The sequence below is a fragment of the Equus asinus genome, chromosome 5 (genome assembly GCF_041296235.1).
Source record: "Equus asinus isolate D_3611 breed Donkey chromosome 5, EquAss-T2T_v2, whole genome shotgun sequence".
Classification (NCBI taxonomy): Eukaryota; Metazoa; Chordata; class Mammalia; order Perissodactyla; family Equidae; genus Equus; species Equus asinus.
In genome coordinates, this window is record NC_091794.1 from 60,195,001 (window position 1) to 60,220,637 (window position 25,637).

The 25,637-nt window shown below is 45.8% G+C and overlaps 1 protein-coding gene and 1 long non-coding RNA gene across 4 annotated transcripts in view; one reads left to right on the forward strand and one right to left on the reverse strand.

The window, feature by feature from the left end:
• Nucleotides 1-2,790, forward strand: part of LOC139045270 (uncharacterized) — a 28,127-nt gene extending 25,337 nt beyond the window's left edge. The window contains exons 2-3 of the long non-coding RNA XR_011503308.1: nt 1-1,503; nt 2,480-2,790. The exon at nt 1-1,503 is cut by the window's left edge and continues 925 nt beyond it. This is a non-coding gene — a long non-coding RNA (uncharacterized lncRNA). The remainder of the gene's footprint in view (nt 1,504-2,479) is intronic.
• Nucleotides 1-25,637, reverse strand: part of KCNAB1 (potassium voltage-gated channel subfamily A regulatory beta subunit 1) — a 383,573-nt gene that overhangs the window by 157,356 nt on the left and 200,580 nt on the right. The window lies entirely within an intron of this gene.

Below are 25,637 nucleotides of genomic sequence, written 5' to 3' on the forward strand. Positions count from 1 at the left end.
CGTCCTCTGCCTGCCTGGAGTCTTGTTAGAGAGAGAAGCCCCGAGAGAAGAGCTGTAACATGAGGGCTCTTCAAGTGGTGATTTCAGTCTCTGTGGCAACATGGGCATTCACAAACTGTCCTTCTCTAATATTCTTTCCTGGCCTCATCTTGGCCCTCCCTAACCCCAAGGCATTCTATATTCCAGATACCCAAATCGCTAAGTTATGTCATGCTGTTTCTTTTGCCTGGAGTGTCCTTAGATTAGAGTCCTTGTTCTTGGAGTGTCTTTCTCCACCTTGCAAACTCCTATTCATCCTTTTAAAACCAATTCAAAAGCCCATAAGTAATAACTCATACCTACTGAGTGTTTGCCATGTGCCAGGAGTTGTTCTGAGCCCCTCACTTGTATTAACTCGGTGGTTCTCAAAATGTGGCACCCTGTCTGCCAGCATCAGCCTCGCTCAGGAGCTGGCTAGAGACAACTTCTAGAGGCTCACCCTAGACTGCTGAATCAGAAACTGATTCACAGCAGTGGCTTAACACGCCCTCCAGGTGATTCTGATGCTCACTCAAGTTTGAGAACCACTATTTAAACTCACCGAATCCTGACAACAGTCTTGGGAGGTAAGTGTAATTCTCCTCATTTTGCAGCTGAGTCTGTTACGGCATAGAGACGTCAAGTGACTGACCCAAGGCCACTGTCTTCACCATGAATACCTACTACGCAGGGTGTGACTCGTTCAGAATTATTTTCCTCTGTAAAGAAATTCCTCTCGCCTCTAAACGCCGTCTTTCCTGTGCTCCCAAGTGTGCTGGATCCCATCTGTCATCTCGCTTCACTTTCCGTGATTATAATAAAGAACTGTGGGTCTCTGGTTGGCCAAGCCCAGCGAGGTCCTGGAGGACAGGGATGCTGCAAGTCATTGGTCCGAACCCCCGAGCCTGCTCTGGAACGGATGCACAATGGACATTTGTTTAATGAATGAAGAAAGTGAAAGAATCCCAAGGTTTTATCACCACTTTGCTGCAACAAAATCAGTTTGAAACTGTTTCCAGGATTCTCTAAGGAGCGAAGATTTATAGATTCACCGTCTTGTTTCGCTGCCTTCTGGTCACCAAGGATAGTTTTTGTGAGGAAAATCGGCTTGGGCTCTGCTTATGTTGCCTGCGGAGTTAGACGGACCATTGCAATTCCTTTCAACACCGATTGGCCATACTGAGTATTTATTATGTGCAAAGGACTGTGAAAACTCAGGGGCAAATTTAATTGTTTTTTTACTATAATTGACTAATATTGCAATTAATTCAAGCCCCAATTCCGCTGGTTTCTCTTTCACATGGGGAAGATTTCCTGTGTTCCCCCCTTTCAAAGTGCTTTTGTGTAATTTTTCAAAAGCTGCTGTGGACCCTCATTTGAGGGTCCTATTTTCCTCTAACTGGAGTCACGTCTCACGAAGTGAAACAGCAGTGTCAGCACGCAAGACGGTCTCAAAGGGAGGAGTGATGTACCGACCTGCTCAGGGTATGTGGGTGGAAAAAGTAGACTAGGGAAGGGTTGGGTGGGGTGAGGTGGGAAGCAGCCTTGTTGACCTTCTCTGTTTGACTTTGCACTCACGATGATCCTGCTGTGGCCACCGTGGATCTCATCTTTTTCAGAGAAGGAAACCAAAGCCTAATATTAACATATTTGTAAAGTCTTAGAGCTGGTAAGCGGCATGTCTGAGATTTGAACCTGGGCCTGCTGCCTCCCGAGGTCATGCTGTTCTTTAACCAATTTCCTTGATCCCTTGAGAGGGATGGCGAGGGAGGCCCAGTTCAGGGAGGGCTGTAATTCCTCAAGCCGAGAGGTCAGGGACCAACTTTGGCTCCTGCTGCCTCCCGTCCCCTCCCTCTCCAGTGACTGTTGAGTCCTGTACACCGGTTTCTGCTGGATGGGTTTTGAAAAGAGCAAACACCATACAGAGCTCTCATCCCTCAGTGCTCTGTCTTATAAACCGTCCTCTGAGTGCTTCATCTTATAATCCTGGCACTGGGCTTTTGGTATTAGTGATGATTTCAGTGCTAAAACATATTTTCAGGCAGAATAATATGTTTCACAGCAATTTACAAATGATCATATTTATAACCGAGTTCTTAACTTCTTGGAGCTTTGTTGGAAAGACTTCCTATTTTGATGTGCTCTGCTGCTTCTCCCCCATCTTGTCCCATAAGCCTCCTGCCCTGAGTGGTCTCCACAGAGTGATGGCAGACCCATCACACTGTGATTTAGTCCTGATGCCAGAGGAGGACGAGTGCTGGTGGTGATCCAGCTCAAGGTCAACTCCTCCTCTTTTCTTTGCACCAAAATGCAGCAACACTCACTGTCATAATGAAGCCGGGTTCCTGACGGTTGCTGTAAACGTTCATTAAGAACATGATTACCCTTTGACCTTGTTCCCAATACAGACACAGGTGAAAAAAGTTAATCTTGTTAATTTGCTGTTTTCTTGTTTAAACAGAGGAGTGATTCAAGGGTCACAAGGATTTGTGAGCTTGTTTTGCAGAAGAAAAGAATGCCTTTAAGGAAGTTATGGTCACCAGATAACCAGCCCCCAGCTGCCACTGAGGTCCAGGAGTCTGATTGCCCAAGGGCTTATCTGGAGTGAAAGAAACACAGATTTCCCTTTTGTTTCTCTGAAACTCCTCTTCCCAAGGCCCTTAGCTCTGTAAAGACCCCCCTGCTTTCTTCTCTTTAAGGTGGATTTGAGAGAACCTATCCTCCTGCCTTCTCATTTTGGCCAATTTGAATAAATCTTTCTCCAGCTCCGAGCACCGGTGTCTCAGTGATTGCCTTACTGCACATCCGCGCACGAACTTGAGATTAAGAGGTTCGATATCAATAATACAAGAGGGAGAACATCAGTCCTATACTGGGAAATTGCAGTGAGATGCACAAACTGCCCAGAGAATTCAAAGTGAAATCATTATATTGTCCCTGTTTATGAAAGCTTTACTTTGCATAAATTCAGTATACTTTCTTTCTTTCTGAAATGGAAACAACTATAATGACACAGTATATTTTGGATTTTAAAACCTGAATTTTTTGTGAAGTATTTTTGTGTTTTTAAGAGTTAATCTGTTATGATGTGATGAAGCAACTTGAGACGTGACAAAAATATTGTTAAGATTGATGCAAGCTAAATGAATGTGAGAGTTTGAGTATAAGATGAAACTACCATTTTTTCTTAAATTAAATGACATTTGTTTAAACTCAAATTAACTACATCACTCATAGGTGACTAAGCACATAAGGCCCGAGATTCCCTGTGGATTCTGTTTTCTGAACTGTGTGGAAGAAGCTCTGCTCCTAAATTCAGGAGCCTCCCCTGTGGTGAAACGTGAGCTGAAAATATGCATCTATGTTCCGTGATGTCTGGTGAAGGAGCCAGGCTAGCAGTTCCTTGCTTTTTTCCTTTCTTATTTACTTTTTTCCTCCCTCTTTCTTTTTTTAAAAAATATATTTGCATGTTTACAATGTAAGCTATGCACTTCTTTTCCACCTGGAGCTGGAGAGAGTAAGAACAAAGATGGCCTGCGACCCAGCTAATCCACTCCTCCACACCTAAGAGAAATGAATACACGGCTCACAGAAAGATAAGAACAACAATGTTCATGGTGGCTTCACTAACGATAACTTAAAACTGAGCACAACCCTATGTCCATCAGTAATAAAATAGATCAATAAACCATGGTATGTTCTTACAATGGAATATCATACTGGAACGAAAATGATCAAACTAATGATCTATACAACAACATGGATGAATCTCAAAAATTACGTGAAAGAAGCCAGACCCCAAAGGATACGTTGTTTGATTTCATGTATATGAACTTTAAGAACTGGGCAAACTTATCCATGGTAAAAGCAGCCAGAATGGTGGTTACTCTAGGGGGATGGTATTGCCCGGGTGGAGGTATAAGGGGACCTTTTGGGGAGACGGAAATGTTCTAGATCTTGACCTTCCTGTGTTCCAGGAGTGTGCACATATGAAAAACTTAACAAGCTGTACATTGAATATTTGTGCCTTTACCACATATAAATTATACATCAATAAAAATATTAAAGAAAGAAACAAAGAAAAAGCTGTACCAAGAAAACCTACCCATTGATGCTTTACCAAGAAGTGCAGGGCTACAATAATTCCAGCATTTTCTTTATTAAGGAGCAAATTGTGGTGGGAAGTGGGCCACACTGAGCATTGTTTTATATACTTGGCATCGTGGTAGCACCTTTATTTCCTCTGTCAATTCTCACTCCAACCTGGGAGGTATGCAGAACAGGTGTCTACCATCCCTGCTATAAAATGCAGATTAATTAGTCTGAGGTCACACTGCGAATAAATGTCAGAGTTGGAATCGCCTCGGGGATGTGTTGGCACCAAAGTGGGTGCCCTTTCCATTCTGCTCAGCCACTTGCCAAGGCAAACTTTATTTGCAAATAAAAGTAAACAAGCAGAGGGTAAAACCCTCTCCAAACAGCAGCAACAACGACAAAGGGTGGGCTCGTTTTCATTTGGCCACTTTGGGTGGATCACCAGGTCCTCCGTGTACACACATACTTGCTGAGATTTCAGGGCCCAGGGGGCTGCCCGCCACCCAGGAAACCCCTCCCAGGGCTGCCAGATAAAATACAGGATGCCCAGTCAAATTTGAGTTTCAGACAAACTATGGACACATTTTTAAAATATAAGTGTGTCCAAAGTATTGCATGGAAGACACTTACGATGAAAAATTTTTTGTGATTTATCTGAGATCCAAATTTAACCGAGCAATTGTGTTTTTATTTGCTGAATTTGGCAACCTACCCTGCTCCTGTCCCATCCATTCCATGAGACCTGCAAGTCCCAGAGCCTTTCATTTCATAGTCAGAGCTTAAGCGTAACCACAGAAAGCCAAGCACACACAACGAGCCCGTGAAAGTAGCTTTGATGAGGAAAGAGAGCTGCCGAGCTGGGGCTCCAGGGTACAGAAAGAGATCTCGTAGGGAAATTTTACACCAAAAATTTTGTCCTGTTCATATTTTTGCTAAAAGATCTCTCAATCTCAAGAACCAGGGGACGAAAAGCTCCCCCAGCTTTGTCAATGAATGAGGGAAGACAGAGTCCTTTGCATTTCTGGCTCGTTCGTGCAGCGTTCGAGGCTGGGAGGAGGAGTGGAACACGGGCCCTCTCATGCCCTCACAACGTTGTCGCTCTGCCATTTCCACTTGGTAATTTGATAGGGAAAATGAAAAGTCTCCTCAAAATTGCCAGCTACCAGAATAGCACCAGTTACAATTTTTGAATAATCAAGTTTTTTTGAGGAGGGGATTGCTTTTGTGGAAACTCTAGACTGCTTCTTCTATAGATAAAGGATTTGTGTGAAGGTAGTCAGATGACTCTGACGAGCCCCTCCTGGGGGAGGGAATTGTTAAAGGCACTAATCGTTCATGCACAGGACTTTTATGAACCAGAGAAATCTCCGAAATTTTTCCATTTAAATTCAAGAATCTCATCAACTTGCCCAGGTGTCAGATGAGCCACAACGACACAGTTAAGACTCTCTGCTTCTCCTGCAGGTTTCCCACGATACTCCAGGGCCCAGGTCCTTTCCTTCTGCTGCCTCGACGCTTATTCTCAGTAGCTAAACAGTCTTATTCTTGAGAGCTACGTGGCTTCGATTTAAACGCAGCAAGACTTTTAAAACGAGACACAACCTGTATACTGCATGAGAGGTCACAGTGAGCAAAGTATCTTCCCTACTTGAATGTTATTAAAACAAAACTAAGATGCAGAGAGATGGGCTCCCCTTCTAACTGAGAGTCGTTCTAAATCACATCTCTGAACGTGGGCTCAGGCGACAACGCAGCAGGCAGTCTTTGCTGCAGGCTGGGGTGTTACTCCTGTTGATTTAAGGAACGAGATGCTGGGAGTTCTCAGTTCCTGAACTGGAGTTCTCCTCCAAATGGCCTTGGAGCATATTTACGGCTGCCGAGAGCTGGGGTGCTCCACAGGAATGCTTGCCATTCCAGGGGGGCCATCATGCCCGGAGTTATCAACCCGCACCCTCACGAGGTCGAGATTCTGCTGTCTGTTTTCTTATTCATTAATAGATGTTTGTTGAGCACCTGCTGTGGACCAGCCCTCTTCTGGGTGCTAGGAGTACAGTGGTGAATGTGAACAGGCTCCTGCATCCCAATCGTGAAGGAGCTCACATTGCAGCAGGGGAGACAGACAACAAACCAGTGACTAAGTACGTGATGCCAGACCTTTTCCGTCTACCGTCCTCTAGCACCGTCCTTCTGTGCTTTCAGTTTCTGCTCAGTTCCTCACAGTTCAGTCTCTTTTTATTCTGTCCTTTGTTTTAAATATGGTGGGAGAGAGGAGGGGAACATTCGGTCTCTAAAGAGAAACAGTAAACCGTAAACATTTGCTCTTTTCCGTCTTCCCTGTTCGTAGTGCGTGCATGCTGGGTGTGCTATGATGTTTGTGCATCAGTTATAATAGCTTTTATCAATTTTTCGAGGGGCAAGAACTTCTACTTTTTTCCATTAACTTTTATGACTGAGGGCCAAGTATAGAACAAAAGGGCCAATGTTGCACAGAGAGGGGCAGCCAGGCTGAGGAGGCGAGCGCTTCCCCTGGTCCTGGCGTTTCTGCACGGCGAGCCCACCCCGCCGAGCCATAAGTGTGTCACCCCTGTGCTTTCTCAGTCTGCACAAAGGATTTAATTTCTGCAATTTTTCAGAGCTTGTTTGTCTGGCTTGTGTCTGGTCTGCACCATTTGGATTGTATGAGGTTGTAAACTCCTGCAGGTAGGGATCTTGTCTATTTTTATTCGTTTTGGAAAGGGTCAGGCCGGGGCTGAATGCTCTGGGAGATAATGAGCAATCAGGAGTGGAAAGGCAGGATGCAGACACTCAGGCCCTTCCTGACGAAATGGTTTGATTTGTCCAGGTCCGAGGCCCACCCCAAATCAAGGCAGAGGAAAGAGCACAATGCATGGCCCAGTGGGAGCCTAAACTCAGAAGAAAATGACAAAAAAATCCAATTATGAAAGCATGCAATCACTGTGATTACAAGCGTGAAAAATACGGGTGCCTAAGTGCGAACACTGGGCAGGGTGCAAAGCTGGGAGAATGTTGTATTGGAAAGGGTGAGTTTGGGGGCAAAATGCCTTAATAATTTTGCTCACATTTTGCGGGGCTAAGGGAAGTTTAGTGGCACTTGGCATTTTTCTTAGGTCAGGAGGACAAGCCTCTTGCATTCATTTGCGTCCTCTTCTCCTCTATGCAGAGAACAGAAACTAGCAGTTCTTGACACCATCTGTGCAGCAGGCCCCTTACACATGTTCTGTCACTAAGCATCTCGACCACCTTTTGAGGTGGAACCATTGTTACTACCATCATCTCCTGTTTTCCCATTGTGTAAATGGGGAACCGAGAGGTTGGAAACATTGACTGAGGTCACACAGTAAGTAACTGGTAGAGGCAGGATTCAGACCCAGGCCATGTTAGTCCGCAGCCCCGCTCTTCACTCTTTTACTACGCAGCCTAGATTTGGGGCAAGCTTCCTGTCTCTGGGACGACAAACGCTAGGAAAACCCTGAATTTCCTCTTCCTTTCCCCAGCTTGGGTCTGTCCCTCAGTAAGGACAACCCATATCTTCACCGCTAATAGACTGTGTTTCCTATTCAGCTTTGGTTCTCTCTCTTTCCCGGACATCGTCCCTCCCATGATCTCTCCCTGGACACCCATCTCTGACAGTAAGTGTAAAGGTACTTTTAATGAAACAGAGTTTTGCATATTGCCTCTTTCCCCTTTCAGATGGCCATGTTCATTTGTGTCACAGCTGTAACCCACACAGAGGCATCCCATTCTGTGCTGAGGGGCCCGTGCTCCGGATTAATTTCTAAGATGTGGTGTCGTGAGCTGATGCTCATTTGATATTCATCAAAGGACTTGGTTTCGTGCTCAGCCGAGGTCTGAGGGGAGAATTCCTGACATGAAAAATGGGCTGAGCTTCACTAGAACTAAACACTCTCCCCTGGGGCTTAAATACACCTCATTTATCACACACACATCTCAATCTCTTGGAGAGGGGAGAGGATTGTGCAAGTTTGCACTCTTAATTGTACAATTCAGCCTGAAGCCAGATGAGTGGAGCAGGTCGCCCCTGGTACTTCCTTCAGGCTGATAACTCTGTGCCCTCTTTGGCGCACCACTTGGCATGTCTCTTGGAATTACAAGAATTGAGGAGTTAGTGACTGAGATTTTGAAAGAGTGCTAAGTATTGTGTGGAACAGAGAGAAAATAAGAAATGTCCAAATGCCAGATATGTTAGTGAAGGGCACTTAGCTGCTGCCCCGAACCTGTCGCTTGTCACTTCTGTCTAGCTGTTGGAAGGGAAGTGGAGTCAGTGGTCTTGCCTTCGAGCACTCTAGTCTTTACTCTTGGAGAAAGGGCTTAATATGGAGATTCTGTGCCCTTCTGTGTGGTTGCCTTGTAAACATCTCCAACTATGATAATTATGATGGCCGAAGTGTAGAATTCACAGATGTCTTCACGCTTTTTCCGGCATTAAGCAGTATTCCTGATCCCATTTAACTGGATTATTTGTAAGTGAGTATGATAAAATGCTAAATGAAAACCTTTCAATTAATAATATAATTAGTTTTGGCTGGACATATAGTCAGAGAAGCAAAAAATAAAGAATAAGTAAATAACTACCCCAAATAAAACCTTCCAGGCTGAATTTGGTAAAGCATAACCACTTGTCAAACTATGGCATTAAGTTTTTTAAAGCATTATGTATATTTACCTCATACACAATAGTGTTATTAATTTTAAATGCGATCTGGGGCTAAATTAATTATTTTTCCTGAAACAACATAATGCTTTCTCTAGTTAATATAATTAACTTCACATTGGGCATCCAGGCATTCACATTGGAGTGTCAGTTATGCAATCTATTTTCTCTGCTCTTTCTGTGGCAGCTCAGGAGGCTGTATCTTGACTCCCTCCTCACATGGCCAGAAACTTGGCCTCCACAGACCCCGTTTCAGACAGCGTTGAGAAATGAGCTGGGCTTACAAGGGTGGACTGCTCCTAGTGTCAGAAATGTCCTTTAGTTCCTAATGAATTTACCGACAGAAGACCTTACTAGAAATAAGTTATTCAAATTTGTGTGTGAGAGTAAAATTCTAAATAGTATTTTTTCTAGGAGCCAGTAGATGCATAACTAAATGTAATGGTCTGGAGAATAAATATTTTCCCTCTTTCATTCAATAATAATGAAGATAACCATAACGCCAACAAAAACAGTAATAGTACTTATCACTGATTGAGTTTGAGCTCTGATCCTACGCTATTCCTAGCGCTTTACACATACTAACTCAACCCTCACATCAGCCTATGGAGTAGATACTGTTATTATTCTCAGTTTTCAGATGAGGAAACTGAGCTACAGAGAGCTTAATTAAGATCACATAACCAGGAAGGATTAACACGCAGACAATTGTGTCCAGCAGTCTGGCTCTTCAATTCAACGCCTCGTGCCTCCATTCAGCAGGGACATGAAGCTTTCATCCTTAATTGGATGTTTGAGCGAGTTCACATGGGCACAGACAGATATCAAGGTTTCCCCTTGCACCTAACTGTTCCTTCTCTCCCTGTTCCTGTCTACACAGTTGTTCTGATTACGATAGTAATCACACATCAGCTCAGAATATCTAGAAAGTACTGAAGAGCACAAATACGGAAAATCACCCATAATCCCAACACCATGCACTTTCTAGTTTTTGATTGGTAGACAGATAAATCAATAGAGATAGATCTATGTAGATGAGCACACAGGTGTAGATAGACAGCTGCAGATGTGCACGTGGAGATATACAGAGATATGAAGGAGGCTCCATGGAACAGTGTCTTTGTCTGTTTGTTTACCGGGATATTTCAATTTCCTAGAAAAGTGCTCGGCACAAAGTGGGGGCTCAATAAGATTTGTTAAATGAGTGTAGATAAATAATTCCCTTACTTCTTCCAAGAACATTTATTGCGAGCCTTCTGTCCAGACGCTGTTCTGGGCCGTGGGCTTTAGCAGTTACAGACAGGTTCCTCCCTCATGGAGCTCATGTGCGGGGAGTGGCTGACAGTAAACAATAACACATGTTTGTGTGGGGGGTGTGTGTGTGTGTGTGTATATATTATGCACACACATACATCAAATCATGATAATGTCAAATGGTGAAAAGTGTCATGATGAAAAATGCAGCAAGGAAGACGGTGGGGGTGCAGGTGGGGCGAGTGGTCTGTGAAATATAGAGCTAGCGAAGCCCTCATGAGAAGGTGCCATTCTGAGATGAGACCTGACATTGGTGAAGGGGGAGCCACGTGGATGTCTGAGAAGAGCAGGCGGGGAGACGCCAGCGAGAAGGCCCGGAGCAGGAGTGGGCTGGGTCTGTGTGAGGAACGTCTGGAGGCCAGTGTGGTGGGAGCAGAGTGAGCAGAGGTGGGAAGAATGATGAACACCAGGAAACACTGGGAAGCTGGGGGTGTCAGATCATGTAGGGCTTTGTTGGACCACTGTAAGGGCTTTGTCTTTGACTCTGAGGGGACAGCAAGTCACTGGAGGGCTCGGCACAGAGCAATGACATGAAATCACTTAGGGTTCAAAGGATCCCTCTGGACCCTGGGTTGCAAGTAGGGCATGCAGGTAAGGACAGCAGAGTAAGACCAAAAAGGAGGCCGTGGCAGTGACCCAGGGGAGAGAGGAGCCAGGGGTAGGTGGTAGCAGTGGGGGAGGTGAGGGACAGTTGGAATTTGGGTATATTTTGAAGGTAGAGCCAATAGGATTTGCTGACAGATTGGATGTGTGGCAGTAGAGGAAAAGAAGAGTCAAGAACGATTCCCAAGTTTTGGCTTTTGTGACTGGAACAATGGAGAAATATAACTGTCATTGAGACGGGAATGCTAGAGGAAAGGCAGGCTAGAGGGGAGCAGAGATGCTGGAGGAAAGGCAGACTCGGGGGGAGCAGAGATGCTGGAGGAAAGGCAGGCTGGGGGTAGTGGAGATGCTGGAGGAAAGGCAGGCTGGGGGGGGAGCAGAGATGCTGGAGGAAAGGCAGACTGGGGAGGAGTGGAGATGCTGGAGGAAAGGCAGGCTGGGGGCAGCAGAGATGCTGGAGGAAAGGCAGGCTGGGGGTAGTGGAGATGCTGGAGGAAAGGCAGGCTGGGGGGGGAGCAGAGATGCTGGAGGAAAGGCAAACTGGGGAGGGGTGGAGATGCTAGAGGAAAGGCAGGCGGGGGGCAGGGGGGAGCAGAGATCAGGATTTTGGTTTTGGATGTGTAAAGTCTAAGATCCAAGCAGAGTTGCCAAGTAGGCAGTTGCATGTACAAATCTAGAGCCTGAGGGAGAAACTGAGGCTGGATACAATGATGTGAATATCTAATTACAAAATTTAGATTATCTTATGAATAATATGGTAATCTACTGTTTTCATTTTACAATGTATTGTGAACATTTTCTCATGTGGTTGAACAAAATTATATATATTTAAAATGAAAATCAATCAAACACTTAAGGTTAAGAACTACCCTAGAAAACCCCATTTGTTGTCTTGTTTAATCCTCACACAAACACCATGGTGTAGTTATTTCGATGCTCATTTGCAGATGAGGAAACAGGCTTCTGTGGAGTAAAGTGACTTGCTCAGGGTCATCACCAGCAAGTGGGAAGATAGGCTACAAACTGATTTTCTAGGGCTTTTTCTCCCAGACCACCATTGCTTCTAAGGTAACATTTCCACTTTCACTTGAACTATGACAAATCCACAGAAAGTTTATGGCAGTTAAGTGTCTGTTAAGTATCTCAGGATGTTCTCAAAAATAGAATCTATAATGGCACACTCTATGTATCGCATAACACGGTGCTGTGCAATTTCGACCTAATCTGATCATTTGCGGACGGCATAAATTTCACATAATGACGCACATACACCGTGGTCATCAGTTCCTCAGTGTTACATAAGCGCATGGTTCACTGTTATCCTGGTGGCCTTGCTCTTTTTTATCCTCTTGGATCCTGGCTGAAGGTCAGCGACTTTTCTAATCCCGAGGCACTAAGAGTCCGCTGATCTGAGCTGATGACCCGGAGGGAAATCAGTGCTTAGTCACAGGGCTTCACCTTTTGAAATCCCTTAAAAGCCCAGGGGCAATGGGTCATGGGAGAGGATGGGGAAGGTGTGGGGTCATTACAAACTCTTTTAGAGTCACGGAAGTTGGGCCTCTGATGTCCCTTCTGAGTCATTAGCCCGAGGCCTGTGACATCATAGGGTGCTGGAGAGGGCCCTGAGGAGAGGAGAAACAGGCAAAAACCAAGGCAGAGTTATGAGTTCATACGGAACAGCGTATGAGCGAGCACTGGACGAATGCGTGTTTTTCTTCTGCAGTGCAGGGGGCCACGCTCATTTTTAATGCGCACCAACTGAACGAACCTGATTTCGAAAGGCGGTCTGCAGGCAACATGTTCTCCTCTTCAGGCTAGAAGATGCTACTGCTAGGCACATTCATATGAAATAAGCCCAAGATTTGTTTACTCAAAAATAAACATTTTTTTTGCCAAATCATACAAGGCATTTTCCCTTTTGAGCATTGTAGGATGTGCTGACCTTAAAAGGCTCCTATTTTACATAGAGCTTATGTAGTTCTTTGTTGATAAACTTTACTGAGTCCGTGGTCTAAAACAGAAATAACAAGTTCTACTGCTTCTCAAGGACTTTTCACTCACCAGTCTCCCTGAAACTGAACTAACTGAAAAACTGACTCATTTGATCCTCGTGGGAACCATGTTTCACTGAGGGGGAAGCTGAGCTGTGTTTTCCCGTCTGAGGCCAGAGGTGGGAAAGGGCTCCTGGCAGTCTGCCCCAGAGCCCTGCTCAAGCTCTCGCTCCAAAAAATGGAAAAAATCCCATCAGAGATAACTGATTGTAATCATTTCCACAGGCGTATGCAGTGTTTTCTAATTTGTGTGAAAACCTCTAGCCTTTCCCAAGGGACTCCCAAGGAAGTTACAGAGGTCCGAGCTGCTATAAGCTGTTTGTAGTGACCGGAGGTAACACGAGAGAGGGGAATGGAAGGGCATGGGGGGAGGTGAGAACACAAGGAGATGGGCCCCTCCTGTGGGCTCCAGGTCTGGGCTCTGGCTTTGGGCTCCTGCTCTGGTTTCTCTGCTGTCCTTCTCCCAGCAGGGTCCAGAGCACAGTTCTCTCTCTCCCTATCTCCTGCCTTCCCCAGCATGGCCCCCATAGGAGAAATGGCTTGTATTACTCTGGACAGCTGTTGGCTGATGAGGGACAGAAATGACCAACAAAAGTTAGGTCATGACCTTAGTTTTCTTGTTGTTGGTGGTTTGATTTAAGTGAAGGGATGATGTGGAATAATCAAGAAAAACTCTCAAGCCTCATTTTCTTTGTGGTTTTTTTTTTTTTTTGATGAGGAAGATTGGCCCTGAGATAACATCTGTGCCAATTTTCCTCTATTTTATGTGGGACACCGCCACAGCATGGCTTGATGACCGGTGCTAGGTCCTTGCCTGGGATCCAAACCTGTGAACCCCAGGCCGCTGAAGCAGAGGGCACAAATTTAACCACTACGCCACCAGGCCAGCCCCTCTCAAGCCTCATTTTGCCAAAAGTTTTAAATTCATCCCCAAGGAGATTCATGGTGGCTCAAAGGATGAAAAGATTCATTGTTCTAAATCTGTGCTGTCTAGTATGGTAGCTATTAGCCACATGTGGCCGTTGCTCACTTGAAATGTAGCTAGTGCAACTAAGAAACTAAATTTTTAATATAATTTAATTTTAATTAATTTAAATTTAAAAACTGACACTCATTCAGGTTTTTGGTGTTTTTTTTTTAAGAGTTTTAGCATCTGACCCTTTCTCCCTTTTCTGAGTCCATTAGGGCTGCTATAGCAAAAATACCCTAGACTAGATGGTTTAAACAACGAGCACTCATTTCTCACCGTTCTGGAGGCTGGGAAGTCCAAGATCAAGGTGTCAGCAGATTCGGTGTCTGGTGAGAGCTCTCTTCCTGGTTCATAGACAACCATCTTTTTGTTGGGTCCTCACAGGGCAGAAGGCGGGAGGGAGCTCTCTGGGACCTCTTTCATAAAAGCACTAGTCCTGTTCATGAGGGCTCCACCTTCAAGAACCAATCCCCTCCCAAAGGCCCCACCTTCATACTGAGGATTAGGTTTCAACAGGTGAATTTTGGAGGGGCACGAACATTCAGTCTATAGCATCTTCCACCTTCTCTCCTTTCATCATCCTTGAAGGTTCCTACATCCATGTTGTTCATAGGTGTAACACTGTCCCAGCACACATGGCTTCCTTCCCCCAACACTCCCCTGTTCCACTGTAACTCCCACGTGAGCTGAAGTGTCCATGGGATCTCAAACTCTGAAACTGCTTTCTCCCCCCGGCGCCTTTGCTCTGCCTCCTTATCCCAGTTAGCTCTACTCAGTGTCCTCACTCCTGCCTCTCGCTCTTCAGCTCCTCTCATATTTCATATTGTCTAATGTCTCCAGGCTGGTCATCTTCTCTTTCCATTGAAATATGAACTTTACAATCCCAGACTGAACTCATTATATTCACCCCCCAAGCTGCTGTCTTCTCTACTCACTAAAGGGCGCTTTGTCCACTAACCTGCCCTGCTGGAACCAGGATGCCACCTTGTCCTTCATACTTGTTTTAAGTATGTCTAGAACAACTTAGAAATGTGAATCAACTTTTTCAACTGTAAATTTTATGAAGCTAAATACAGATTAAGTATTTCTGATGGAAATTTAACACCCAAATTGAGTGTGTTTTAAGTTTAAAATACCAGATTTTGAAGATTTAGTTGTGAAAAAAAGAATGTAAAATATATCATTAAGAATTTTCATACTCATTACATATCAAAATGGTAGTACTATGCATACAGTGGATTTAATGAAAGATATTATTAAATTAACTTTACCTGCTTTTTTTACATTTTTTTATGTGGCTACTAGAAAATTTTAAATTACATGTGTAGCTTCATTCTATTTCTATTGGAAAGGGCTGCTCTAAAACTTCCTATAATTTATTAATTAAAAAGTATCAAACCATATTCTAAGCATGACACAGGTTTTGGTGATTTTTTAATAAGTGAAATTGCCGAAGAGAAAATAAGAATCTTGTACTACACACAATGCAGTCATTAGGTTGTGAAACACTATCATACAGAAAGCAAGAAATGGAATTCTTGAGGGTCTCATAAAAATATTAATATTTCGCCATTTAGCCCAAATACTATGACTTCCTTTTCCACCTGCGTCTCCAATTGAAGTTCCCACTCAGTGTAGCATGAGCCTCTTCTCAGACCAGCCAGAGGATCCGCTGTGGGAACTTTTAACACTTTTATGAAGAGGCAGCAAGCATCTATTCAAGCCTGGTAACAGAATCCGGAGTCTTCAGAACAAGCGTGGGGGGGAGGTGAGACAGGCGGGTGGGGGAACACACGCTCATGCGTGCATTCCTATTTCATGACTTCGGCCCTGGAGACTTTGTTTCTTCCACTTCACCATCCCAAATAAAACACCCACAACATCACAACACACCAGCGGCGTCCCGCCAACTGAGTGGGCAGTTCAACGAACTCCCTCTTGCTGCGACTGGGGAAGACAGAGCCAAGAAGATAGAGGCGTTCTTCCTAGGACCTCCTTCTGACACCACAGCCCCTCTGCTCCCACCCGCTCCTGTCTCTGTAGGGTTTCATCTGCTGGAAAGTCCAGAGACGTGTTGCTTTCTGAGCCCTCCTTTTCTAGGCGGGTAAAAGACACGTCTGCAGGCACTTGTGCAGCCAGGAAGGAGATTTATTTAGAACCCAGATGTGTACTCTGTGGGGCCAGGGATGATAAAGTCACACATTTGACTTAATTGCACATTTGACTTGTGCTGCACTGTGTTGCATTGTTTGCATGGAAAGCCCAGAGATAGGGAGCTCTGGGAGCTGCTTAATTTCTAACTTGAAAAATAGGAGCCTCTCGGGTTCACGGAAGGCAGTGAGTGAAAATCAGAAAGCTTGGGTTTCATTGGTGCCTGACTGCTGATGTCACCCAGCCCCCTGTGACTCTATTGTCCCAGCAGTAACTCGGATATCCCCGCCCCTTCCGAGGTTGAGGGGATATTATAAACAACTTTAAAGGAGTTCTGGAGGACACTACCGCTTTGAAAAGTGAAGGCAGAATTTGTTATTTTTTGTGGTCATCATTTTAGTCTTACCTGATGTGTTTCTTGTGGAAATTGGCTTCAAAGAGCAAAAAGTTTTCATGCTCATGCTCACTCCTTCTAAAAATGGTGCATTAAGTCAGGCTTCCATGTTTCCTTCCTCAGTGATCTCTAACTTAGGGGTCACAAGTTCTCTAGTATGAAATACCAAGCATTTTCAAATAATAAAATAATAAGGTAATATCTGAGGCTCTGAGGGCTCAAAATCAAATCCCCCAAATGTGACTGTCGGTGAATATAAAGTAACATGTGCTTTATGCGGAATACTCCCCAAATGAATTTTAGTCGTGGAGCTCAATTTACCCCTTGACAAAATTAGCGGTTGAATTCTAAGTTTTGAGTTATGGGGTAAATATGATTTCGTTTAGTTTGATTTGGTTTTGTTTCCTTGGCCACGACTTTGCGGCAGTGTTTCAATTAACAAGGACCTTTCAGGGAGTCGGCGTACTCGGGGCTAGTTGTTTTCACAAGAAGGAGCTTTGAACGCGAATGAGGAGCTGGCCATGCAGGGTGGCCATCCCTGTCACCTCAGCCTCAGCGTCTGTCCGTGACCTACCTCCCAGGGGCTTCTGAGGGCCGTGCATTAACGACTGTGAGACTGAGTTAGAATCTAAAGACGCGGGTCTCATTTCAATGCTGGCAACTCATGTAAGTTAAAATAGTAGATTCTTTGGTGATATATCACGCATTCTGTATAAAATATTTAGATATTTCCAATCTGCATATGTTTCTTTGAAAATGATGGCACAAATGTGAATATAATCTTAAAAATCTTTAAACAAATTACACTTCAGGATCCATTTGTATCATATATTATTAATCTTTTGGAATGAAACATGAGTCCCTATAAATCAGATCTAACAGACACTAAAATATCAATCTCCTCATCAAATGCATTATCCCAAGGCGGCCAATTAGAAATGCCTTCGATCTTTCTCCCATCTGACAACATAAATGCATAATAACTTGTAGCCTAGATTCTTGAATGGAAATCTTTCATTTGGATGTTGTGTGTGAGCTAGTATTCTTCTTTTGCTGGTTGGAAATTTGAATACAAAACATATTGAGTCAAAGCAGGTATGTCACAAGTTATAATGCCTTAGTTTTTCTGGAACTTAGTAGGGATGAATTGAGTGCTGAGTTGAATATTGAATGAGCCATCCATGTTCTCTCTTGGGGCTTCGTTCTAGCACTCCTTGGGTTCTTCACCTGCCTTCCTCGCTGCACCCTAAGAGTGACGGATGCTTTTATCTCAGTGTTCGGACCAGACGATTTCAGGCTTAAACGCTTTGAAAGACGTGACGACGACAGCTCCGTGGTGGGCAGCCTCTAACACCCGCAGAGACCCCTGCCTCCCCGTACTCACGCCTTGTGGAATGCCCTCCCTCTGAGTGTGGGCTGGACCCAGGGATTCGCTTCTAACAAAGAGAACATGGTAAAAGTGATGGCATGCCACTTCCAAGCCTGGGTTACACAGAGACCACAGCCTCCTGCTTCCCTCTCTGGCTCTCTTGCTTGCTCACTCTGATGGAAGCCGGCCTCAAGGTCGTGAGCTGCTCCACAGAGAGGGCCCTGTGGCCAGGAACGGAGGGAGGCCTCTGGCCAACAGCCAGCAAGGAACCGTCATATTGGGAGCCTGCCACCATCCTGTGAGGTAGTTTGGAAGTGGGTCTTCCCCCGGCCGAGCCCTGAGCTGACTGCTGCCCAGGCCAGCACCTCGTCCGTCAGCTCATGACACACCCTGAGCTGGAGGAGCAGCTAAGCCACAGATGGATTCACCCTCCCCAGAAACTGTGAGATAAATGTGGTTTTAAGCAACTAGATTTTGGAGTAATTTGTTACACAGCAATAGAACCAACCAATTGACCTAGGACACTTCTCATAACAATGTATTAGCTTGTCTGTGAGCTGCCTGCGGCGAGGCGCTGGGTCTGGTTCACCCTGTGTGTCCGGCACCTAGCGTGCTGCCTGGCACAGGGCAGAAGCTCAGTGAATGTTTGTGAAAGGAGGGAAGGAAGAGAAGGAGGAAAGGACAGAGAGAGGGAGAGGAAGGGAAAAGGTAGGCTTCTGTGAAAGAAAGGAAACTCAAGCTGACAGAAAGCTGAGAATTAACAGCTGACCGCCTCAAGAATAGTCACTCAACTGACAGATTTTACCTCCACTTCTAATTAACTTTATATTTGGTGGATGGCTTAACAATTGCTGGGAGCAGAGTCTCCCCCTGGGTGTGTGCTGGAATAATCTCAGAGCTGCTGTCCAGCCGTGAGTGCAGGAGGCTGGACCACCGTCCTAGACGGCTGGTGGCGAGCCCGGCGTGGGCGCCACCTCGGGCTGAGGAGCCCAGCCAGGCCATCCGCACAGGGCGGTCCGCAGCTGGGCCTGGTGCACGCAGCCAGTCCGGCTCCGGGTCGTGAGGTGCCCGTGGGGAGTCCCTGCGGCAGGAGCCACTCCGGGAACAGGGCCGACAGCAGGAAGGGGCCAGCTGTTCCCAGGGGGCTGCCCAGGACCGGCCAAAGCCTCTCTCCTGTGTGGGGGCTGTGTCCTTTCCATGCTGCTCGCCTGGAGCCTGGGCGGCCCAGAGCTTCAAGGAACACGGAAGAGACCTGTGGAGTGTGACCCTGAGGGCAGAGCCTGGCTGAGGTGTGGGTGTTCCCGGGAGACTTGCTAAAGGGGAGACTGCCAGCAGCCGAAGGGGTTGTCCCAGTGTCTAGCGCGGTTCCTGCCACTAAAGTGTCAGCTACTGTAGAAAGGTCCACCCCGGGCCGAGGACGCGGGGCGATGAGCTCTGAGCTCCTTTTCAACTGTGTGCACGCGGTGTGGATGTGCTACTGTGACATTTGCTGAGGCGCCGTTCCCTTCCATTTGCTGCCTCCCCGACCACCTCTCCCCATGACCATCCCTTTCAGAAGCTGGCGCTGCAGTATTGATCTGCTCTGCGTGACCGCGACACCACAGAAAGCAGATGCCACCTTTGGAGAAGAGAAGGAACTCTGGGCATAAGTAACAGCTTTGGAAGAATCCGTGATGGAGCACAGTCTGTGTTCTCCCAGCCCGGGGACAGCAGCCTGCAGAGGACAGGAGGCTGCTGGATGCTGACATGGGCTGACAGGAGCCCTCGGAGAGGTGTTGTGGGCAGGTCAGGGGGACAGTGAGTCTGAGGGCAGAAGTGTCCCCGGGGAGGCAGCAATGTCTCCCCAGCTCCAGTCCCCTGGGCCTCACTGAGGACCTGAGCTCAAACGGCTGGTAGGAAGCCTGGGCAGGGCAGCCTGAAGCAGCCCAGCGCACTGCAGGGAGCCACAGAAGGTGCCCTGGGCCCTGGAGAGAGCAGCAGATGCTGAGGGGGTCCCCGTGGTGGGACCTGTGTGGAAGGAGACACTGGCCCTGGCACTGCACCAGTCTCCTGGGACAGAGGCGCAGCCCCAGAAGGACAGGGAGAGACCCTGAATTGCCTGAGATTGTTTCACGCACCCAGTGGAATGAGGGAAGAAATAAACAGAATCAAGCTCAGTTACCAAGAAGTAAAGAACGTCGAGGTCTCGCACAGTTCGGTTGATGGGGCAAGGCTCTTAGACCGCCTCAGAGCCTTCCATTTGTCAGGAGGGCGCATCAGAGGACTTAGGGAGTGAGGGGAGCTTCTGCCATAACCCCTGGCCCCCCACCTCCACGCAGGCTGGAAGAAATTCTCTGTGTGAGTCCAGAAGTTTGTACTCCCAGTTAAAGCCTAACTGAGGATTAAAAAGTACAAGGACACCAAGGAGCGGCGAGGAAGGGGATGGTGCGGAAGTGCTAAGGCAGAGAGCAGCGGAGCTGGATCAGCTGGCGGGTGCTGGGAGGCTGCAGGGAGCTGGCCGGCGTCCCTCCAACCCGTCTGCAGCGCCTCCGAGCCTCTTCCTGAGAAGCCCACACTCTCGCGGGACGCAGGACCTTCCTTCTCGTCACAGAGCTTCTGCTTGGCCCTGACTCTTCTGTTCCATGGGATTCCGTCTGATTTCCTTGCTTACTCAGGAAGCATGAGAAAAGCTCAGGGTTGCCAACTAGGAGAATAACAAAGGCATTGTTGTGTCTGCTCTGAGGTTTTTGAAAAACTTCAGAAGCTTTTCTTTCTTTTTGTTTTTAAAAATTTTATTTTTTCCTTTTTCTCCCCAAAGCCCCCCCCCCCAGGTACATAGTTGTATATTCTTCCTTGTGGGTCCTTCTAGTTGTGGCATGTGGGACGCTGCCTCAGCGTGGTTTGATGAGCAGTGCCATGTCCGCGCCCAGGATTCCAACCAATGAAACACTGGGCCGCTTGCAGCAGAGTGCGCGAACTTAACCACTTGGCCACGGGGCCAGCCCCCAGAAGCTTTTCTTATGAGAGCTTGCGGGCTAGTTCAGGTTTTCATTTCCTTTCCATACTGCTTGATTAAGAACCCAGCTGTGTGCTGCCCAGTGGCTGAGCGGTCAAGTTTACGCACTCTGCTTTGGTGGCTCAGGGTTTCGAGGTTCGGATCCTGGGCTCGGACATGGCACCACTCATTGGGCCATGTTGAGGCCCCGTCCCACATGCCACAACTAGAAGGACCCACAGCTAAAATACACAGCTATGTACTGGGGGGATTTGGGGAGAAAAAGCAGGAAAAATAAAATCAACAAACCCTGTTGTGCCCCCACCCCACCATCTGTTAGCCTGTTTGTCTGAGTCCGTTGGTTCACCAGGCGCCTTCTTTGGCACACCGCACATGGACCACAGTGTTCCAACCGCCGTCCCACAGCCTGGTGAGGGCAAGGGCTGCGCCTGTCACCCCGTCCCCAGCACGCCCGAGTGCCAGGGACACGGCAGGCAATTCTCTAATTCAGCCAGGCCTCCTTGAACACTTCAGTAGACTTGGTGACCCAGGGTCTCTGGCACTACACACGTCACATTCTCCTGGAAATTTTGGTAAATCAAAATGTGCGTCTCCATGGACTTATGTCTTAGCTTCTGAAGTGCTCTGGTTTCTGCTCGTCTTCAGGAGGCAATGGCAATGAGGCAACTCAGAATCCCAGTTTTCCTTACTCCACCTCTCAAGGAAAATGCTCTATAAGCAAAAATCTAAATGCACTAAGCATATTCCTTTCCCAAGAAGAATTCTTCCCCCTGAAGAAAATGACCTCTCTTAACTGATCTGTTTGATCAATTCAGCTTTTAATCTCATTTATTTAAAATTAAAAAATGAAACCACTTGCACTTGTGTTTACTCAGCAGTGAACCAAAGTTTAATTATCCTGACGTGGTCACTGTCCACCAAGGGTTTTCTGAATAAAATGATGGCAGACACAGGTAACGATAATATCAAAAATAACAAGATAAGCACCCAAATGTCGGTACATGTAAAAGAGAACATTTAGCTCTGCATTTGGGAAATAATTTGAAAAAGATGAACAAAATTCCAAGTGATCCTTGTCTTGAGCCGGGAAGAAACTTCAGAAATTCTTTTAGCCAAACCAACAGGGCTAAGTATACGTAGGAAATAATAGAAAGACCAAGAAATTATAGAGAGGAGAAAAGACCTCAGTAGGAAATGAAAACTAAGGAAGAAAAGCAAAGAGAAGAAGCTGGAGAATTTGCGGTACAAGAGGTGGGGTAGAGGCTCCCCAACAGTCGCCTCGAGGCCACTGATGATCTTTTCCTCATGAGAAGGGACTCATGAAACAAACAGGTGTTTAAACAGGGAACTTCTGTGACCTCCTGTGGCTTCTTAATGGGACTGTTGATGAGTTGGTGGTCCAGTGTGGTGCGGGACCAGAGACAGGGAGCGTAGTCTCTGTTGCAGTCCCACCATTGGCTAGAACGTGACAGGAACATACTGCTTCCAGATTTCTCTACTTTGTTTTTCTCCCACTTGCCCTAGATAACCTCACAAGGGCAAATTAGATAGTACCTCCACAAGTGACCACCATTTCTATTAGTCAACGTAGTATACTGAAGTGTTTAAGAGTTCAGGAGCTGTATAACCAAGCACAAAGTACTTAGCCACCCTGTGTCTCAGTTTCCTTATCTGTAAAATGGGAAAATAGCAGCTACCTCATAGGGTCATTGGGTTATTGTGAGGTTTAAATGAATGAGTAGATGTGAAGTGCTCAGAACAATGTCTGACCTATAGAGTGCTCAATGCATGGAAGCAGTCATTATCACCATCGTTTTCACCATACCATCATCAATATCACCACCATTACCACCATTACCACCATACTGTGCAAATGCAAGGGCTGCAAACTCAAATGCTGCCTCCATGGGGCCAGGCAGGTAATGGAAATGAGACAAGCAGCAGGTATGCAATAGGGAGTGAAGGAGACTGGGATCATTTACAGAATGCATGCTCCTCCAGCATAAATAGTACAGTTTAAAAAATTAAAATCACTCTGCATGCCATAATGAAACAGATCTTAAGTCTGGATTCCTTCACATCAGATGTCACTTTATGACCTCTGGTGCGATCTAACCAACAACGTCTTTAGCAACATCCTTATAGTAAACACCAGAATAAATTTTTTCTATGGTTTCTCATAACACGCTTTAGTATAGGCTGATATCATCATCTAGTAAAAGTCATTCTGCCTTCAGGGGGAGCATCATAACAGAGTCAGAGGCCTGGCTTGGTCCAGAGGAGGGTTTGGGAGGCTCCAGGGGAGTGGGAGGACTCTGTAAATACTAATTTTTAAGCTGAGCTTTTGAAAATGGAAAGACCCATCAAGGCTGGGTACCATGAAAGGCAGCGCCTCCACCTTCACTCAGCGGAGGCCCCCATCTGGGTCTGTGCCCTGTAGGGAATCACATCCATTCCCATGGATTCAGTAACAGTATGGAATTGATGTTAATGACTCCCGCAGCTGTTTCTTCAGACCACAGCACTGCTCTGACCTTCAGACACAAGTATGTAACTGCTTTATAGTTCTACTTATGCAGATTTCTCAAACCTCACATGTCCGAAATGGAACTCTTAATTTCTTCCCCCAAATGTTCCTGTATTCACGAAACGACACCACCATCCTCCCAATCACTCGGACCAGAAAGCAGAGAAGAGTCCTGTTTCTCAATCTCTCGTGCCCAATTCACCAGCAAGAATGTCAGTTCCAGTTCCAACATGTATCTCAACTCTAACCACTGCCCAGGATCTCTGCTGCCGCCACCCTAGTCTGATCGCCAGTCTCTAGCCTGGGCTTCTGCAGTAGCCCCTTGTGTTCCTGGCGTTTTGTCCCGCACCCTCCAAGCCATCCTCCCAAGCTAAGTTCTTTCCCAGCTCATGGCCTTTGTATATACTGTTCCCACTGTCTGGATGTTCTTCCATCCTCTCTTGACTGTCGCCTCATTTTTAGGTCTCAGCTTAAACGCCTCAGCTTCAAAAAGCATCCCCCGCACACTGCCCTGAGCCCCCTCTCAAAATCCGTCTCCTCTTGTGACTTTTCATCTCAATCCCTTGGGTTTTTGTTCTCTCTTTTGTAGCCCTTGTCACTGTCTACATTCTTTTATTCATGTGTTTATTTGTTTTGTTTGTTTGTGCTGTGAGGACAGGGGCCCTGAGTATCCTGGTCTGTTTTTCCAGTGTCCAGAACAGCATCAGCCTTTGGTGGAGAGATGGTCCCTATATATTTCCTGAATAAAAAATGGGTAAAGAAGGGACCGGAACCATCCTCACTGATCCCATTGTTTCTGGTTTCGTTGACTCTGCCCTGTGATCCATCCTGCACACATTATGAGAATTTCCCCTGGAAACCTCACAGAAGCACCAAGTTAGTTAAAAGTATACAGAGCCATATGAAGTGTGAGCAAATTTAAAGGTCACTACTTTGAAGAGCTAGAGAATAATGTTTGGAAGAAAAATACCACTCAGCACTGATGGACAAGGTCTCTCAATTAATTACGTGAATCTATGAAAGAAATTGAAGGCTGGAAATTGCTGGATGCTGTAAGTGCTATTTTGACTAATCTTCTCACAGAGGCGATAAAATACATTTCTGTACGTAGTGTGCTAACTGGTGCATGAGATTCTTATAATATGAAACCAAACAAGCCCAATTCTATTGGTCCTCTAACTGTCCGATGGGTCAGTTTCTCATTTCTCACAAATCCCTGAAAGACAGAGGCATCTTCACAGACTTGTAAGGAGCCTGCAGAGGACTCAAGCCCAGGAAGATGCCCTTTTCCTCAAACAGCCAGCGACAGACAGTGCCCCAGCTCACTGCCAGGGCTGATTCCCAGGGGTTGAGACCTGCATTTTCGGCTGAGTTAGATGTGACTAGAGGTCTCATTTCTCCCAGTGTTACTTCAGTGTGGGCCCTGCTGCTCCTGTCTCCACACCTTCCTTTGTCACATTCCAAGGATCAGATGGTGCTTTTTACCTGGTACTTGAGGCTAAACTTCTCTTGATTTTTCTTTGTCTTTTAGAGTTATTAAAATTTGTATCACTTTTTTTAACTTTATAGGTAAAGCATAAAGAAATACATGTTCCATATTCCAGGACTTTTTTTTTGCATCTTTACATATTTATGCACATAGACTTGGAATACTGATTATAAGAGATGTACTCTGAAAAGAAAATAATATAGTTTAGGTCCTTTTTCTTTCCCTGTCTTGACTGTCTCAGTAAGGGAGCTGGGTTATCCTCTCCCTCTATGACTCCACTCACAAATTTTAAGACAGTGGCATGCTGACAAGAACAGAACCAGGTGGGCAAGACGTCTGAAAACATCTGCTGAAAATTCCTCTGCTGAATTAATGTAAGAGCTATAACTGGAAAAAAAAATATGTTTTCATAACACTAATCAACTTCTGCATTTTCCCTAGACTCCTTCTTATTTGACTGCTTAAGTTTTGATGATTTTCATAGTTAGCATTGGATGATCACTTATTATAAAGATAATTTATATATATTATTTTGTTTAATCCTCACACCAGTGCTAAGGCTTATTATACTTGCTTTTTAGAAAAGAAAATTGATGCTTAGTAAGATTTCTCCAGAGTATAAAGAATTTAAGTCACGCCATCATAATTCGAACTGCGGTCTTGGTCAACTCCAGACACTGTCCCTTGGTCTCCAAGGCCCACTCTGCTGAGTGAAGGGCAGCTGTTCCTCATTTGTTTGGAGAGATGGTGTTCCTGCTCATTTATTCCTTCATAGACTTTAATGTGACCACAACTTGTCATGGACCACATATACATCAGCACTTCATACATTACCAAGTGCATTATTTTCTCTGAGCTTCTCTCCTACCACGTCAAAAATAATGAACTGTGGAGCTTAAACTGTAGTGGATTTGCTTTATTTCCCTTCAGGCGTCTGCTATAAGAGCTTTTTGCTAATAACTACTCCA